The sequence below is a fragment of the Melanerpes formicivorus genome, unplaced genomic scaffold (genome assembly GCF_026170545.1).
Source record: "Melanerpes formicivorus ecotype bairdi unplaced genomic scaffold, bMelFor1.0.p_v2 SCAF_4, whole genome shotgun sequence".
NCBI classification, from domain to species: Eukaryota; Metazoa; Chordata; class Aves; order Piciformes; family Picidae; genus Melanerpes; species Melanerpes formicivorus.
In genome coordinates, this window is record NW_027142356.1 from 7,492,469 (window position 1) to 7,509,932 (window position 17,464).

A 17,464-nucleotide genomic window follows, 5' to 3' on the forward strand; every position below is an offset into this window, starting at 1 on the left:
TCCCTCCTAGAAATCAGGGAGAAAAGACTACCTGAGGAATAGCAATTGTTGTTGCTATGACATTAGAAATTAGCATCAGTGCATATTTGCTTAATGTTCTTCGCACTATCTAATATCCCATATGGATCAGTCATCACAAATCACCTCAGGAAATTTCCCTACCAATGTTGCTTTTTGCTTAGGAAACTCAGCTTTAACATCCTGACCATAAATCCTCAGTAGGAGAGTATGATTTTATTCCTGCCATTTCCTGGAAGAAAGAATTGAGGTGCCTGCATTCAATTCAAGGCAATGTCTACAATGACAGAATTAATGTTTTGGACACTGGGAGAGGAAGAATGAAGCAACAGCAGGAAAGACTAGGAGACAAGGTATGTGGGCTTGGATGTGAGGGAGTTGGATTTGATAATCCTAGAGGTATTTTTCCAACGTTCATGATTCTCTGTTTCTATAAAAAATAACTGAAAAATGCATTCTGTCCCTTCTTATGCCTGCTTAATTGGAATTACCATAAAGTCAGTGCCCAGTGCCTGGAGAACACTTGGGGAAATCTGTAGTGGTCCAGTTAGCCAAAGGAGGCTAATGAATAATAAATAGCATCCAAAATCCCTAAACTGCAGAACATACTGCTTTGTTGTAAGAAAAACAAGCTAATCTAAATACAAAAGGACTAGAAACAAACCTTCCAAAAATGATCCACTTGATTCGGCAAGCTGTCAGCTGCACTATTTCATTCCCCTCTCTTCTTAATCATCCTTCCCTTTGCTGAACACCTTCCCAAGCAGCAGCTCTTCTGAGTTAAGGGTGTTGTTAGTTCTCTGACTTCCTCTGACCTCTGCTGCTGTGTATAGCGATGCCAGGCATTCACAGGAATTTATGAGATGGTTCTCTGAAACCTCCAAATCATTAGGAAGTCTGCCTTAGAGCTGCTTATTTTTGGTGAGGTTTTGGTGGGATTTTAATTCTGTGAAGAGCCAATGATGATGAAAAAGCAATTTGATGAAAGAAAAGGAAAGTGAAGTAGATATTCTGGGACCCAGAGACAGTAGGTTTTATTTTAGACTTTGATTTCCCAGTGGCTTGAATTTACAGCATTTCTATTCCAGGAACTTTATTAGGAAGGCAAAGGTCTCAGCCTTTTCATCTTAGAGGCTGTGAGGAGAGGCTGCATGGCCTTGCTGTGCTCTCCTGCCTGTTGGCTGAGAGTCACTGCTACATGCCCTTTACAGCACCTTCCAAGCTGCCAGGAATGTAATTTTTAATAACTCTCATTGGTGCTTATAATAGGTGAATAGAGCTTTCATATGAAGTCTTTCTATAGAATTCTGTCAAAAAGGTCATACTGGGTTTTATATTTTTCTTCCCCTACCAAAACCTTCTCCATTTCATGGATTTTTATACTTACCATTGAACATTTTGCTTTCTGCACACGAGGATACCTTTCTGACTACGATGTAATCAAGCAAAGGAAATGTCCTGTGATTTTCACTGTTGCTTTGGGGAAAAAAAAGGTGTGTCTTTAAAGTATAAGACATCATCATTTACACCCAACTATATTTTTTCTGCTTTATGCTATGCAGTGCTCTATAAAGAACTGTTTACTGTGGAAACCTATATACATACATACTCACTCACCTGTACACATGAAGGGGCTAAAAAGGGCTGGAGAAGGCTTAAGCTTCTGTGGGAGATGATGTATAGATCTGCCCCTATGGCTGAAAGATTTGTGTGACTGCTGGAGTGGAAGAACAATTATAGTATGTGAAAGATGATACTGTCACAACAATATCTGCACACAAATTTGCCACACTTAAAAACAGAAGCCACCTTCTTATGTTAGCCTGGCTTGGTTTTGAAGCAGATGTCCAAGGTAAATGACAGCAATGATCTGCACAAAATTTAGGATAGAACCAGGACTGGATTTCTTGGTGTGACTGACTGAAGTAGCAAAGAGTTGGCCATCCTATAGCAGTATACATAATAACTTTGAAGGGATTTTTGCTTGGTCTTGCCTTTTAGTTTTCTCTGCACTGTCTTTATGCTCCTGCTTGCTACCAATAGTTTGAGTGACAGTCCTTGCACTCCTTGTAGCAGCCAATAGCTGGCTGTCCACCTGAAACGAAGAGCTCAAGAATCAGTGAAGAGAGGGTTACCTGCCTTGAAGAGCAGCCAACATGTCAAAGATCCAAATGAGGCAACTTTAAATGCACAAAATAGAGCTTTAACAAGAGAAAGCTTGAAATGAGAAATTGGGGACATGGAAGCATGAGTCAGGTCAGACAGACAAAAAAAAGAGGAAAAGCAGCAGTGGGTTATCTCCAGCCACAAACAAAATCAGACAAGTCCAGAACTCAGGATATAGGTGACTGTTTTCCTTGCTAACAAGATTGGGAGCTCATAAGATGTGCAGATCCTGGTTCTTGCCAAGTCCTGAAGCACATGCAAAATGGATTTAGAAGTGCTTAAGAAGTTATAGGTGCAGAAAATCTACTAAAAAAAAAAAAAAAAAAAAAAAAAGCAGCTGTGCAAGATCAGGAATGTTGTTTGTGAAGCACTTAGCAATATGCTTGTGAAATGTATTTATTATGTGCCTAATGCTTTTGAGCAGAATAGAACAGAATAAACCACGTTGGAAGAGACCTTCAAGATCATTGCATCCAACTTACCATCCAACACCATCTAATCAACTAAACCATTCAACCAAGCACCCTGTCAAGTCTCCTCCTGAACACCTCCAGTGATGGCAACTCCACCACCTCCCCGGGCAGCCCATTCCAATGGCCAATCACTCTCTCTATGAAGAACTTCCTCCTAACATCCAGTCTAAACCTCCCCTGGTGCAGCTTGAGACTGTGTCCTCTTGTTCTGGTGCTGGTTGCCCGGGAGAAGAGACCAGCCCCCACCTGTCTACAACCTCCCTTCAGGCGGTTATAGAGAGCAATAAGGTCTCCCCTGAGCCTTCTCTTCTCCAGGCTAAGCAACCCCATCTCCCTCAGCCTCTCCTCATAGGGCTTGTGCTCCAAGCCCCTCATCAACTTTGTTGCCCTTCTCTGGACACGCTTCAGCAACTCAACATCTTTCCTCAACTGAGGGGCCCAGAACTGGACACATCATCAGAGCACATTGATTTGGTTTATTTTTATTTTTAGCATATATTTCATTGTCAAGAGGTAATTTTCCTAAGTGGGAAAATTAGGTCTGAATGATGCTGTGTATTTTGTCATAAGTAAATTGGGTCTCTCTCTTGGTAGGTCACAATGCTGAGATGATGGCAGACCTGTTTGGGTTAGGTCTCTAGTCCTTGTGCACTCACCATACGTGAGTTTTTTGTGGGTTTTTTTAAAAGCCAAAATTATTTTCCAATTACTGTTGATGCAATTATGCATGTGTCTAGTGGAACTCTGCTCTTAAAGGCAAAGCAGAGCTGGAAATGGGGCACTTTGATGAATGTTCTATAACGATGCAACTGAGCAAATTTGTGGTCTTACTTAAACTCTTCAGGTAGGTTTGCTGCTTTGGCTCTGCAGCTGGTTTATAGGTTCAGAGGACAGGCAGTACTGTGAAGTGTGCATCAGTCATCTACAGAGAGACAATTTCATAGTGCTTTTATGCCATTTCAATTACAAGGCTTTAAAGAAATATCCTCTCCTCCCACAAGGGAATGGGAGACCCGAAGAGAAAAACACAGTGTTGCATAGTCCTAGGGAAGTCAGTGAGGGGACACATCCTTAGACTGAAAGCTCTGCTTGCAGCATGACTGTCTGATCAACTGAACAGTTTTGTTTTGTGAGAGTACTGACCTTTATGTTTTTATCTAGCACATGGAAGTTTGAAAATGCATTTAGCTGTTGCTCAGTTTTTGTACAAGTGGATTGTCTGTAATTACTGTTCAAGCAGTGTTTTGGCAGCTTGCTTGGATTGTTCTGCCCAAGCCTTTGCAAAGTGCTGTGACAGTGGAGGAGACAGCACTGGGTATGTCTGCATGACAACAGCTCCTGCAGAGTGCTTTGTGGGCCCAACTCAGTGTTTCTTGATGTGTTTTAGTATACTAAATTGCTAGTTTGTTTGTCTATTTAGCCCTATTGCAAATTTACTGTGTTTCTTTTTTATCATTACATCAGTATTCAGTATCACTAAGGTTGGAAGAGACCTCAAAGATCATCGAGTCCAACCTGTCACCACAGACCTCATGACTAGAGTAGGGAGGACACTACTGCCCACTGCAGGCTTGAACTCACAACCTTCCCATTAAGGGTCTTATGCACTACCAACTGAACCACATCCAGTGATGTCAGGAGTTGAGGAAAGAAGATTTCAAATCTGTTAGCTATTGTATCTCCAAGGGGCTTGTCCTACAGCATCACCAGTGCCAAAGCACCAGAAAAGCAGGCTGCTTAGCCAAAAAAAATTGTTTTACTTTGTTTAATGCCCTTAATCTTTGTTTCTGTGTGCCTGTTAAAGCCTTTTGAATGGTATGTGTAAGTAGTCATCAGGCTCTTTACCAAGAATCAAGAATATCTTGGATGGATTGTGTGTCAGAGAAAAATTAGTTTTGTCTATAAGGTCCTATACTCTTGGTAAGACACTCCTCAGTGTTCTAGTGCTGCTCCTGGCTAGACACAGGCTTCAACATTATCCCAGTGTGGTCAAATACTACCTTGCCAATGATCTAAGCAGCAAAATCAAGCCATCATCATTGTGGAAGAGAAACCACCTTGATAAAGACAGCTGTATATTTGCATATATAATCACAGAATCACCAAGGTTGGAAGAGACCTCAAAGATCACCAAGTCCAACCTGTCACCACAGACCTCATGACTGAACCATGGCACCAAGTGCCACGTCCAATCCCCTCTTGAACACCTCCATGGATGGTGACTCCACCACCTCTCTTGGCATTTTGTCCACCAGAAAACCCCTTTCTGCACTAATAATGAAACTTAATAAAAGCCTAATTTCTGAATTAGCACTTGTAGTTACACATTAGTTTTTCTCCAAAGCTATTTCACTCTATTTTATGGAGTACTTCTTTGCTGATGTGAAGTTTGGATGATGACACAAGTATTTTATTTTTGTTTTATGGCAACTGTGGCCTAATTTATTATCCACCAAATGTCAGTTAGAATTTTTATGCTCTATGCAATTTTCATGAGGTGTGATTGATCAATATCAATTAATCAAACCCCATGGTCAGCTAATTCTGAAAGAAATATAATTAGAGAGCAGCTGTCAGTAAACTTTTAAGCAGGAATTGAAGCTGTGCTTGAACCTTCCAGTAGATGGAGAGAAGCTGGGCTCGTAATTTTAAGCTTGTGACCTTGAAAAAAAAATCATTGTTAGCACTAACTTTTGATTCTTAAAGCATCTTTTCACACTTCAGAACATTAGTTGATGTTCCAAACTTCAGTCAGCTCAGGTGCAAAATTAGATTGGTCTCTTAATAGTTGATGTTGCAGAGAGTTAACGTGGACTGGAGATGATGTGTTGGGACTCTCACAGCTCATTTTGTTCATCTCCAGGGCTGTTACTGATATTAAAATTTAGATGGGGTATGTTTTGTGTTTCTTACACTCCTTACACTGTTGTCTGTGGGTTACAACTTCTTGGCTTCACAGGGCTGAATTTATAGAGTCAAACCTCAGGCAGGTGTACTGGCCATGAATATATTTGGTTCTTCTAGGTTCAGGTTAATACACACACACCCCCCCCTGCCCAGTCCCATACTCTTCCTCTTCTTTTGTGTCACAGTGAGTCTCATATAGTGATGAAAAGAGATGGCAATTATTGCTTCATTATTTCTAAAAATAAATAAATTGGCAGAGTATCTGTGTTGAAGGAACAAACAATGAATATTAAACAGAAAATTATGGATGCAAGAAAGGTTGATGGGTTTTTAATTCAAAACAAATCAGTAGATCATACCCCAGTATTGCTTGGTCAGTATTCAGAATTTAAGTACAGAATAATGCTATCACCCAGTTCAATAGTTTGCCATTAACTGCTAATTAGGATGATTTGAGCAGGAAAATTAGCACCAGAAATTGGCAAGTGCTTAAAATTCCCCTTGAAAAATAATCTAGAAACATTTTTCTTTGGAAGCCATTTAAGATGGTCATTCCTAGTATAAACCTGTGCTAAGTATTTGGATCCATAGCATACATATGCAGGATTATTAAGCACTAGGGAGTTCTTCACAGTAATTTAGCAATTCATTATCTTGCTGTAGATCCCTCTTGGGCAGTTAACCAACTCTGTGTGTGTGCAGTCTTAATCTGTTGCAATGCAAAATAAAATGGATTCACACCATTGATCCACTGATTGTGATGAAAGACGGTTTGCAAAAGCCATGTGAGGAAAATCTGATGTTAGGATCCAGGATGCTTGATATAGAATCATAGAACTGTTGAGGTTTGAAGAGACCTTTGAGATTATCAAGTCTAATCACTTGCTTAGAGCTCACAATCCTGCCACTACTGCTAAGCCACTGCCACTAAACTGTGTCACTCAGCACCACATCCATGCATCTACTGGAGAAGAGGAGGCTCAGAGAAGACCTTATTGCTGTCTAAAACTACCTGAAGAGAGGTTGTAACTAGGTGGGGATTGGGCTCTTCTCCCAGGCAACCCGCACCAGAACAAGAGGACACAGTCTCAAGCTGTGCCAGGGGACGTTTAGGCTGGATGTTAAGAAGAAATTCTTCACAGAGAGAGTGATTTGCCATTGGGATGTGCTGCCCAGGGAGGTGGTGGGTCACCATCACTGGAAGTGTTTAGGAAGAGACTGGATGGGGCACTTGTTGCCATGGTTTAGTTGATTAGATGGTGTTGGGTGATAGGTTGGACTCAATGATCTTGAAGGTCTTTTTCAACCTGGTTAATTCTATTCTATTAAATACCTTCAGGGATGGTGACTCCACCATCTCCCTAGGAAGCCTGTTTCAATGGTTAATAACCCTTTCTGGGCAGACTTTTTTCCTAATATCCAACCTGAGCCTCCACAGACACAACTTCAGGCTATTTCCTCTTGTCCTGTCACTTGTTCCATGAGAGAAGAGACCCGCCCCTGCCTCACTCCAATCTCCTTTCAGGGAGAATGATGAGGTCTCCCTTCAGCCTCCTAAACATCCTCAGTTCTACTAGCTGCTCCTCACCAGACATGTTCTCCAGACACTTCACCAGCTTCCTTGTCCTTGTCTGGACACATTTCAGCCCCTCCATGTCCTTCTTAGAGTCAGAGCCCCGAAGCTGAACCTTATGTAGGGTAGACCAACAATAGCAGTAATGCAGCTTTTCTTTGCAGTAATGGTGGTTATACCTCCCTAGGTTAGCCCTGTAACAGATCAGAAGCCTGAATAAAGTCAGTTGCCATGCCTCACCCATGGACACAATAATCTTCCAGCTGAGATGTTCATAAGATCTTGAACTGCTCTGATGCTTGTATTTGAGGTTTTTCATATTGTATTAACCATTACCTTCAGGAAGTACTGTATAGAAATACCTGAGCTCTAAATGAGTTTGCTTTGGTACTAAAAGCAACAGGGCTGTGTTAAAATGGTGCTCTACTGCTCGGATGGGTAAATCAGCTGTGTTACTTGGTAACATATAGGCATGGAATTAGTTTGGAATCACTGTTCAGAAAATCCTTAATAACTCATATCACATATATGCACTTCTCTTTCATAATTTTTGCTCTTGACCCCAGTTTAATTTAGTTCAACCTACTTCCTAATTGTACCACAAGAAGATACTTTTATCCTGCAATACAATTTTGTGTGCACAAATTACTTTAGGAATAGCTGTGGTATTTTATATTTACACTGAGCTTTCCAGTGAGTTAGAAGTCATCCTCAAGTGAGTTAGAGATCATTCTTACCATTCAGAAACTCAAAAGTATGTAGAGGCATGAAAGGCAATTGAATGAGTGAGCAGTAATTCTGGCATCTACACTGAGAATATGAGTAGAAACAGTTATGGGAGGTGGCTATCCCTAAGCGATGACTAATGAAAACATGGGTTTAGAAGTAAACTGTCTGGAGTTCAGCATTTATGTAAGCTAAAAGTTACAGAAGCTGAACCCTGGAGTGTGGTTGGTATTTGATAGAGACACTGTGAAGTATGGATCAAAGTCCTGCCAGCTGCAACAGTCATGAGCAAATCAGGAAATAACACATTTAGTGTCAACCCACTGGACAATTTCCAATTTCCAATACCTAGTTCTGAATAAGATTTGTAGTGAAAAATGTTAATTGCACCTCCTCGTGAAGAGAAGCTGTGGAATTAAGTTCTGCATCTATCTATTCTATTCTATTCTATTCTATTCTATTCTATTCTATTCTATTCTATTCTATTCTATTCTATTCTATTCTATTCTATTCTATCATATTCTATTCTATTCACAATTCTCTTAACATCAGGTATGAGTGTGGACTGTGGTGTACAAAGCACTATATGTGGCAGAAAGGTTTTGATCCAAAAAATCAGAGAGGACTGGGAGAGCATACAAATACCACCACTTGTTGTGCTTCTTTTGGTATGTAGCCACAGATGGCCAATATTGGCCATCACTAGAGATAGCACACTGGACTAAATGTGCCTTTGCTTTGTTGTGAGACACAATTCTTGTAGTTGTGTGTGAGCTGGACTAAGGAGGGTTGATTCAGAAGTATATTTCAGATAGTAGGGAAAATTAAGTGTAACAAGAAGCCAAATAATGACATAGGTGATGCCAGGCTGTGCTACAACTTTGGGCAGAATTTGAAAGTGGAGTTTTCTGGCTGTATGACTTTCTTCAAATATATGTGATTCAAGTTAAATTAAAGGACAGTAGCTTGAGAGAGAGTTTGCATATTTTTTTTTGTGCTCATTCCCCAGGCTGCACTTTCAAGTGCTGTGATGCTCACAGAATGTAGAAATCTGAAGCAAGGTACCAGCTCTGCCCCTGAGATGAGGCACTAAAGGATTTCCTTTGTACAAATTAAGTCAGAGGTTTATCAAAACAAATGAGGGAAGATCTTGGCTCAAGAACTGCCCTGGGACTGTCTTCAGTTTCTGTTTCTCTTCACTTGGGTACCTCTGAATAAGGACTTGTTTTCAGATACAGCCCGAATCTCTCTAAGTTTGGGTTTCTCTTTTGGAGACAAAAGGATGTACTTACTAACATAAAGTCATCTAAAGGGTGACTTACTCTTGATTTTGTGCTTCAGAAAACAGCAGAATCTCTCCATCTCAGGTGCTGTTTCTGAATTTCTAGTTATTGCAAATAATAATGTGGACAATGTAATATCACCTGAAGTGAAACAAATCTCTCCTTTGCCAAGCAGAAGGACATTTGGCAGATGGTTCTTTTTGCTGTTGGCCTAAGACATGACCCAGCACATGCTCAAAGATAATGTGTTTACAGCATACATGAGACTGCTTTGAATAGAGATGAGGTGGTCCAAATGGCACACAAGCAATTACACTTGCAGGGCTCTCAAACCACTACATCTAGCTCTGTTGCCAGGAAACTGCTCTTATTTTTCTCCTCTCATTTTTGGTCTCCATCTCTCCTCCTAGCTCATTGCCAATTTCCATTTTCTGCTATGCCCTGTGGTTTCACTTGGCAAAACCTCTGCCTCAGCTTTGGCCTCCTTGAACGTGCAATGCTTATCTTTTCTCTGCTGAGCATGGCATAGTTCAGAGAGGGAAGCATGCATTAGCACCATTTTTTTGTCAGGTTGATGATGGCTGATGGCCTCTGGAGGCAGCTTCTGATACTGTCAAGTTAAAATACACCAAGCAACTAAGTACTCTTGCACCCTGTCCTACCAATCTTTCTTGTTTATTACATAAATGAAGCAAACAATGCCAATGCTTTTCCATAACAATATGTGGACAAAATACACACAGAAAAAGCACTCGACTGGGAAGCAGAGTCTTCACCCTCATTTCACAGGCACAAACCCCAAAGCATCCTGGTCTCAGTGATTAAGCTGCAATGCAGTAGCAAAAGAAGATAGAGACCAGCACAGAATTTTTGCTCAGAACATTTCACACAATTTGCTAAGCTGCTTTTATGATGGCAAAGCTGTAATTGAAAATACCTCCTACACATCTTGTTGCTTTTAGGAAGAGCTGTGCTTTTCTGACATAAAACATGCCTGGCCAAATGCAAAACTTGAAAGTCAGTAAGGAACCTCACTTCAGTGTTTGATGCTTTCTCTTAGAGAAACTTTTTTTCAGTTAAATATGTACCCAAATGCTTTTGGGTTAAAACTTGGCTGGAGCACCTGCCAGCACCCCAGCACAGACAGCAAACTCCCAGATCCACTCCTGCAGCTGTGCCCCAGCAGTTCACCCCTATCAGGACGGGAGAAACAGCTAGGGAGCGTTGCCTTCTGCAGCAGTGCTGAAACAGAATGTAAGAGGCAAGGTTGGAGGACTCATAAAATGAGTAAATCAGCCTTATATAGGCTGGGGAACCTGATGAGGCTGGGAGGCCAGTTTGACTGAGGAACAGTTCCATAAAGCATTTTTGTCATTGGTAGGCTTGTGGAACTTAGTGGTCTTTCTGTAGAAGGAATGGACTGATATGCTTAATAAGTGATAATACATATTCTTAAATGGTAACCCTTAGGAATATTTACTTTGTAAAAAGGAACCATTTGGGGCTGTTTACAGTGGTATGCTAGTGATCTTTGACCACCTTCATAAATACTGGGACAAGGTGCTAAACAGGCAAATCCAACTTAAGCCTATAACTAACAAAGCCCAAATATAATGCAAATTGTGCTCTTGCAATTGACAAAGGAAGTTTAAATGCAACAGAAATAAGCAAGGAAGAAAAGAAGCAGGTTTTCTGGGGGAAAGCCAAATCAGGAACTTGCTGGTAGAAATTAGCATGCACTGTTTCTTACCTGACTGGCTGGGGAAAGTCTTTCAAATAGAAATGGTTTAAGAATAGCCCTCAATTTTCCATAGATTATCCACTTAGCCCTACAGCGTGGATGACCTCAGCATTTGGGGCTTGAAGACAAATGATGAGATGCTTTCCATAAAAGCCAGTGTGGCCAAGAGCTGGAGCATTTATGCAGTGTTCTTGTTTTCTGGGCCAGCCAAAGAAGCCAGCATGCCTCAGAAATTGGCTTGGCAGTCTATCATCTCTGTGAGGAATTGAAAAAGGAAACACAGTGCAAGACAGCGCAGTCATGTTAGATCTGTCACTGTCAAAGTCCAGGTGGCTGTAAAATACTGAGCTATGAAATGGCTCCAGAAAGCTAATATATACCTCTCTTCTAGTAGCCCATAAATCACTTTCTGCTTGTCCAGTAACAGTTCTTGAGTGAACTAGTCATTGCACAGCATTGAAGGTCTCTTGAGAAGCACTAACTAGCTTCCAGTACTGTTGGCTCAAACCCCCAGAAGTCAGGAGTACTTTCAGTGCAGACAATTCTTTGTGGTTTAAGCTAATCTGAAGGTAATGATCTTAGGCTGCCTATGTCACTCCTTGACATCATTTGGCTACCAAACATTTCTTTAGTGAACTAGTGCTACCAATAGGACTTAAGAGCAATTTAATTGTTCCTTATTCATATTGCATTAGCATCTAGAAACACAGGAAAGTGCCAGTCATGTTGTCTTTGATGTCATTTAGAAGTATAAGAAGATGCTATCTCTACCTTGGATTATATTTCCATCAAAAACAGAGTCAATAGACCAAGGGCAGAAGTAGAAAGAAAAGTTGAATAAGATGAAGTACCTACCCAAGGTCATGCAGCAGAACACTGTTGATGTCTCCTGATTTCCAGCCTCGTGCAGTGCCTGCAGATTAATGTAAGTCACCAACGCTTCTGAAAGGGATAGTAAAGCAGCACTAGTCAAAAGCCTAAGGGAGTTTGATGATAAACCATCACATCTTTCAGTCCCACAGTTAAGCAGTTACATATTTATCCCCTTGAAGACAAATGGGGAGGAAAGCAAGCAACCTATAAAGCAAGCTAGCCCCTGACTTCTGAGGTTTGATAGAGGGGTGTGTAGTTCAGAGCTCATCGCAGCAGCCAGGATAGCTGAGTATTTTGGGTGATTGCTGTGCACACAGCTTGGCTGGAATGGGACAGACCTGCAGATAATAGCATCAGAGATAAATTTGTAATGAGCAGTCAAAGTTTACTATGATTTTATTTTGGTTTGGGTCCCACACTATTTATTGGTTCTTCAGATTTGATGTAGAAGCTTGGCTCTGTAGCAGTGAACTAATATTAAGCCTGTCATGGAGAGAAGTCTGAACTGTGGATGGGCTGAAGCTATTTTTATATGGTTCAGAGGTGTGTTGAAAAAAAGGAGGGGGGAAAAAAAGGTAACATTGAATTCAGCCTAAAATTAAATTAAACAGAAAGATTTAGAAAGCATTGAAAAATGTGGATTGTGTCAGATCAATGCAAACTAATAAAGGCTAACAGACAATTATGGCAGAAGTGGCAATAACATTTCTGCCTAAGTGCTGAGTGGAAACAGGTTTCTCTCAGTAGCTCCATTGGAAGAAACAATCAGTTTCTAATTAAAAAGAGCTGGAATAGAAATGTGAGATATTATGGCAAATATCCATAGCTGAGGCTTAATTAGACTTAAAGCCTAACTGAATGATACAAAAGAAACTTCTTAGCTCTAAACACTAGAGAATAAAATGTGTATCTAGAGAATAAAACATGATTTTGGAGAAGTCTTTGTGTAGACTGTGGTCCATACCACACTCTAATTAAAGCTGCACATTCAGTTTTATTATTAGCTTGTCCTAACCTGAATGCTTAACAGTTCAAACTTGAACTAGAGGCAGAAACGGAGAGAAGACTGTTTAGCACTACATGTAAACACAGCCTCCTGAATAGAAACCAAGCTTGTAAATTAGGCAGGCTCCAACTATCAGAATCAACTGTCCCTTCACATCATCTTTGGTAAATGAGTATCCCAGGGCATCTTGGACTATAGTTATTATACTAACTTTGGGAACTGGGGAAACTAGGGCCCTTAGTCTGTATTAGGGACGGTGTACTTGTAGGTGCTTCTAGCCTGACAAATTCGTATTATTTAACTCATGTTTAATCATTGCTTTCATGGCTGAACACTCTCCAGCCACCAGAGACTTCTTAAAGAGGTAGTCCAGGCTTTTGCTATCTGGTATGACTACCAGACTGCTGTCTAGAACTACCTGATGAGAGGATGTAGTCAGGTGGGGGTTGGTCTTCTCCCAGGCAACCAACACCAGAACAAGAGGACACAGTCTCAAGCTGTGTCAGGGGAGGTTTGGGCTGGATGTTAGGAAGAAGTTCTTCACAGAAAGAGTGATTGGCCATTGGAATGTGCTGCCCAAGGAGGTGGTGGAGTCACCATCTCTGGATGTGTTTAAGAAGAGACTGGATGGGGTGCTTGGTGCCATGGGTTGGATGATAGGTTGGACTCAATGATCTCAAAGGTCTTTTCCAACCTGGTTAATTCTAATTCAGATAAATCAGACTCTCAAGCAATGTCATGGTGTATTCCAGTTTAGTAGACTGCTCAGTATTTGATTCTGAAGCATTTCACAGTATTTGGAACATATTTCAGACAGTGATATCTCTTACTGCTGCTCCTAGAATAGTGCTCTGACTGAGATTAATTTTATTGTGGTTCAGAGTTTCTGTTGCTTCAGTTCACTCTGAGGCGGACTAGTACAGCTCCATTTACTTTGGCAGATTTTGGTCTTTAGTCAAACAGATTGAATTTTAGAGGCTCATTCTGATGGCTGCCTTTGAGCAGAACATTAGTATGTATGTGTCCCTTAGATCTCTCTGCACAGAGAGGCAGAAACAAGGTCAGTGACACAGCAAAGCTGCTTCTGCCAAAAAGTAATATTCAGAGACAGTAAGAGGGTCAAGAACTGACCTTCAGGAGCTATTCAGTCTGAAAAATGCTAAAATTATCAGGACTACATTAAGAAAAGTCTGTTTATTGGAACAAGAGATGTGACACTCAGTGCTTTCCAAACTTTTCCATGTGTCTCAGAGGGTTATGTGGTCAAATTAAGCAGGGACTTGTCATTTTCCCATTTCTTCTCTATCACTGTCCTGAAGCTGAAGTCTGTGCAGAGCTGAGTGTTGCTGTGATGGATGAGCATTTGCATATCTCTGTGAAGTGGTTGAAGATGTGGCTGGTTTTGGCCATCTGTCTCCCAAAAGTGTGTGACACTCTAACAGAAACAAGACCAAGCTGTGGCCCTAGACATCACCTTTGCTATCCCAGGAGAGTTTGGTTTAGCTATTCAGTTGAAAGTACACTTCAACTAAACCCACCAGGTTGCAACTGGAGCAGGTGAGGCGTGGGTGGGCACAGCTCTACTCTTGCTGCCTATGTGGTGATGCCAGGCTGTAACATGCAGCAGAAGGCTGGGAGAGCAGTGAAAGGCTGTGAGCACTTGAGGAGAGTGCAGACATTAGCATCTGTGCATGCAGTTCTGAACCTCAGCAACATCCTGATGCTACACTTAGTCATGTGTCCCAGCAGGAGCATCTGAATGCCCAAACAATAGCAGAAGAGTGGACAACGTTGTATGAAGGCTGTCATGTAATGCTCACAGCTTCAGCTGTATTAGCAGCATGGTATTACATGCCGAACATCAAAACATCTTCAGCCAGCTCACATAAAACTAACGTTGGACACTGTGGCTTGCAACAAGCTTGTATTGTTTCTAGTGTCAAAGTTCAGCGGAGACCTGGCAGGCATCTTAAGTTTGTCCCTTGCCCTGGCTTCCACCTCCCCACTCACCAAAGGAAGTTGGCTATTTTTAGCAGTAGTTGGTAGATACCAAACTAAACAGCGGGCTAGGAGACAGACAATAATCACTCACTGTAGGAATCTTCTGAATTATTGAGGAATCTACTGAATCTCCTGAGGAGGAGGTTCTTCACCATGAGAGTGGTGAGGCCCTGGAATGGGTTGTCCAGGGAGGTGGTTGAGGCCCCATCCATGAAGGTGTTTAAGACCAGGCTGGATGAGGCTCTGGCCAGCCTGATTTAGTGTGGGGTGTCCCTGCCCATGGCAGGGGGGTTGGAACTAGATGATCCTTGTGGTCCCTTCCAACCCTGACTGATACTATGATACTATACTATGATACTATGAAATATCAAGTTCTGTCCCTGTTCTTAGGGGCCACATCATCCCTTTCACAAAGCAGCCAAACACCATCTTAAGAGAATTTGGGATTTCTACCCTCTTTACTTCTCTTGGGAGACTGTTACATAACTCCACAGCTCTCATGATTTGAAATCATCTAATTCCCAGTTAAAATGTGTTCCTGGTCACTTAATATCCATGTGCTTCTTTCTGACACTTTTAAGCCCTACAATTCAACCTGATTTTTAATTTTTTTTTTCTTCTCAGGGAAAATTTAAAATTCTCAAGGTGTAGTAAAGGAGAATAGGTCTGAACCTCTTCTGTTCTATTTGGCATAATTGAGTTGCATTGTGACTGCACAAATATTGTGGATGCAAAAGCATAATGTGGATAGTAAAGTTGATTTGCAAAGAATCCATGTTGATTTTGAGCCTGACACCTTATTAGTTGCCTTACTGTGTGTAAAAAGCAGCTTAAAAGGGGGATTTGTTGGCCCTGGAATGTCCTATTGAATATGAAAATGTTAGTGCTGATCATCTCCAGTTTCTCCCTAGAAGACCATTTGGATATTTCTAAGCATGTGCATTTTGATCTCTTAACTGGAAAATACTTCATGAAGTCTTATTCTCTTTCTACTGTCTGTTACTTGTTGGAATTAACTAGATGCCTAAAATTATTTATTTTGATAATCTAGCTAGGGATCCTGTAATTTTCTCCTCCTTATCTAGCCTCCTGGGTGGTTCAGCACAGCCCTTGCTATCTCAGCATATAACAGTTTTCCCACCTGTCAAGGTCCGGAGACATTAGATGTCTCGGTCCGGAGACACAGTTCTTTTAAATATTCCCGTGTTGTGAAATTAAAGGCACAAATGAGGCCAAAGTATCAACAGCTAGACTATTTATTACATAAAGAAAGTGGACATAAGAAAGGGAGAGGGAGAAAATAGAGAAAGTGGACATAAGAAAGGGAGAGGGAGAAAATAAAGAGGGAGAGAGAGACGAGAGATAGAAAAGAGAGAGAAGAGGAAAGGAATTATATTAAGAAGGGGAGAGGGAGAAAAGAGAGAGGGAGAGAGAGAAGAGGAAAGGAATTATATTACCACACCCCTCATCCCCCCCCCAAGACAGTTTGAGTCTGTGGAGGAAAGGTGCTGCAGGAGATGTTGGGTCTGTAGAGAAACGGTGTTGAGGCTTTTGCTGGAGAACAGCTGTGGTCCTCTGGGGAGATGTTGGGTTGATACAGGAATGGTGCTGAGGCTCCTCTGGGCAGCCTGGGTCTGTAGAGAAAGGGGGCTGAGGATTTGGCTGGAGCTGTGGTCCTCCGGGCAGCTTCTTTTCTCCAGAGCAGCATTGTCCCGACTTTCTCTTCTCAGCGGCCTGGCCCGTCTCCTGTGTTTTCCTTCATCTCCGTTTTCCTCCCCGTTTTTCTCCTCTGTTTCTCTCTCCTGTTTCTCTCTACAAACCAGTAGTTGCTCCAGTCTTTTATACAGTTTTTAGTCCTTAGGTATGTATTCAAATATTGTCCCTCAGGAATTCCAGTGGCAGGAAATAATCGTTAGGTTCTGTGTATTGCTGTGTGTTTGGGCAAGATCCTGGCTGGAGGCGGGGGGGGAATCTCCGTTTACCCCGTCTCCATCCAGACAAGGCTCAGGAAACAGGTGGAGATTATCTTGCCCTAAAGGTGTGATGGCTGGGTCCTTGGGTCCATTGTTGTAGTCCCGTGTTATCACGATGCAATCACAAGCTGATTTGCATCCAGGATTGGTAGACAGGATTCTTTCCACCTTCTTTCCAGTGGCTCTGCTATCACTTTATCTTTGTTGACTCACATAGAGAGAGGCAAGCTTATTAGACTCTCACACCACTGTTTACAGACCCTCATGTACTGGATTTACAGACCAAAACCAAATCAAAGTAAAGGGAGAAAAAATAAGGGAAATTGAGAAAAAATAAGAAGCTGCACTGGAAAGAGTAAAGGCAGTCAAACACACAAGTCATCTTAGTTTATTTACAGCTCACATCCCATTTCTGCAAAGCACAATTTGTTTTAGCCTTTTTATAAACATACCGCAGATCATTTATGGTAACACTGTATTCACTGCCCCATACTGCCCCATTTAACTCTCTGCAGGTTTTTCCTTCCTGCACAGTCAACAGAGCAGGAACAAATGTGGCATTTTTTTGTCTTGAGGAGCTTCAGTAGAAGAGAGGTAGTTCTGTTTGAATTCATCTCAGGTGACATTAAGACAGGCAGAGTGATCTGGCTAAATACATGTCTGGTTTGCTTGCTTTGCTGGTGGTAACTGGAGGTTCTAAAAGCCTGGGTCTGGTTCTGTTCTC

General features: G+C 41.5%; 1 long non-coding RNA gene across 2 annotated transcripts in view; it reads left to right on the plus strand.

The window, feature by feature from the left end:
* The first annotated feature begins 203 nt into the window (after positions 1-203).
* The window catches only part of LOC137440589 (uncharacterized), a 91,814-nt gene continuing 74,553 nt past the window's right edge, over positions 204-17,464 (plus strand). For both annotated transcript variants that reach the window (XR_010987194.1, XR_010987195.1), the window contains exon 1: positions 204-371. This is a non-coding gene — a long non-coding RNA (uncharacterized lncRNA). The remainder of the gene's footprint in view (positions 372-17,464) is intronic.